The sequence below is a fragment of the Mus caroli genome, chromosome 9 (genome assembly GCF_900094665.2).
Source record: "Mus caroli chromosome 9, CAROLI_EIJ_v1.1, whole genome shotgun sequence".
Classification (NCBI taxonomy): Eukaryota; Metazoa; Chordata; class Mammalia; order Rodentia; family Muridae; genus Mus; species Mus caroli.
The window spans coordinates 118,656,142-118,658,468 of record NC_034578.1 but is presented as its reverse complement, the minus strand read 5'-3'; positions in this window follow the sequence as shown (position 1 = coordinate 118,658,468).

Genomic DNA, 2,327 nt, shown 5'->3' with positions numbered 1-2,327 from the left:
GGGTCCTTTCAGCAAAATCTTGCTAGTGTATGCAATGGTGTCAGCACTGTGTTCAATTTCTAGATCCACATGTTGGTAGAAGAGAACCAGTTCCCTCAAGTTGTTCTCTAGTCTCTGCACATAACCATGACAAATGTGTATCTACCCATCCAATACAGGTTTTTTAAACTAAGTAATTAGCAATTTGTGAGATTGGTGATGGGCATAAGAAAGGCTTGGATGGGACATATTTAGATTCTTTTTATTCATCATTATTATTGTTATTTTCATTATGTGAACCAATGAGTTTACTGGAGCTAAAGAAGCAGGGGAATCCCAAAACAGCTGCAACAGCATGAAGTCCCATCCCATAATTGATGATGTAATGAAAGCCACATCATAGAATTTCCCCAACTGTCCTCTTCCCTAAATGTTCTAGCATCTCCAGAGGTCACATGCAGCTGGAGGGGGCAGGAGATGAATTTTATCCTTGTTAAGTCTGATTCTCCAAGGACTATAAAGCAGCTGAGACAGAAGTCAGACCTTTATTCCTCAGACTGTGCCATATGGCATATCCATCTGGTAAAGCTAAGCATTCTATAATCTGAAAATAAAACACCAACCTGGATCTGGAGATGCAGTTCAGTTCATAGAGTGTTTGCCAAGCATGGATGGAGCCCTGAGTCTGGATTATGATGGTCAATGTGTTATTGGGAGGTGGGGCATGAGGGGAATGGGGGTATGGGGTGGGACTGGCAAGACACAGGGACTATGACACACAACATGGACTTTTGTTAACCTTTGGTCAGGGCTAAAAATAGAGGACACTGTAGAAGTAACATCATTTTCTATTATTGCTTCTGTTCACAACAGGTTTCTAATATGACTGTTTTCTCTCTTCTTTCCTTACTTTTAAACTTTGTTTGCGTGTATGTGTGTGTGTGCATACATGCATACACACTTACTTTTGAGGCAAGGTACAATGGTGGATCTATTTTTTAAAAATCTATTTTATTTTCAATGACATGTGCATATGAGTGTCAGTACCTGAAGATGCCAGGGGCATTAGATTACCCTGGAACTAGAATTATAGGTAATTGTGAATCTCCTGGTGTGGATGCTGGGAAGAGAGCAGTGTGCACTCTTAACTAGTGAGCTAAGTCAGTGATGGTGTTGTGGGAATCGTTCTGGAATAACTCTCTGACAACAATGAGAGTGGAAGAGAGATGTCGCTGGGTGGACTGAAGCTGAAGCTCCTGAGAGGCTTCCATCTTTACATCCTGTAACAGCAAGTGAGCATTTACAGAAGCATGCCAGCAGCCAGCAGGTTGTTAAGGGCAATGACCATTGTTTAGCTATTTCTTCAGGCCATTCTGTTCCAGGCAGCAAGTGAAGTCATGCTTGGCAAATCAGCAGTACAAGAAGTGTTTTAAGTAAATCATTAAATAAAATCAATATCTAATAATTCGTCTTCTCTACTTCAATAGTTAAGCTTAATTGTGAACTTGAGGCAATCTAGAATCACCTGGGAAATGGACCCCTCCCTGGACATGCCTGTGGGATTTATCTTGATTAGGTTAATTGAGGTGAGAGACTGCCCACTGTGTGTGGAACCATTCCCTAGGCTGGTGTCTTGGACCATATAGAAAGAGACAAGCGCAAGTATTGTCATTCTCTGACAGTGGATGTGATGTGACAGCTGCTTCAGCCTCTGGCTGTCTTGACCTCCCTGCCATGATGGGCTCATCCTTGAATTGGGAGCTAAAGTAAATCCTTTCTCCTTTAAGTTGCTTTTACCATGGTATTTTATTCTTACAACAGGAAAACAAATAAGATGCAGAGTTTCTCATTTTCCAGGTGCTCACCAGGTGGGCTAGGTGGCTGGCTAGAAAACTCCGGGCAATCCACCTGTCTCTGCTCCCTAATTCTGGATTTAAGTGTTTACCATGCTCAAAATTTTACATGGGCTCAGGAGACTGAACTCAGGTCCACATGTTTCCAAGGCAAACACTTTACCAATTTTTATTTGTCTATTTGTATTTTGTTTTTTTATATGTATGTAACTAATTTTAAATACTGAAAATACACAGGTGTGGGGGAAATAACCAGGGCTGTCTACTGTAAATTGTTCAAGATAACCAGGAAAATTCCTGGAAGCCCTTTTCACCCATAGTCTTTGCGACTTTGCTCCAAATCTAATTTGCTCCTCTCCCTGGATGTTCCAGTTCCAGACAACACCCAGATCTCCCCTCCAGTTTCTTCTTCTTCTTCTTCTTCTTCTTCTTCTTCTTCTTCTTCTTCTTCTTCTTCTTCTTCTTCTTCTTCTTCTTCTTCTTCTTCTTCTTCTT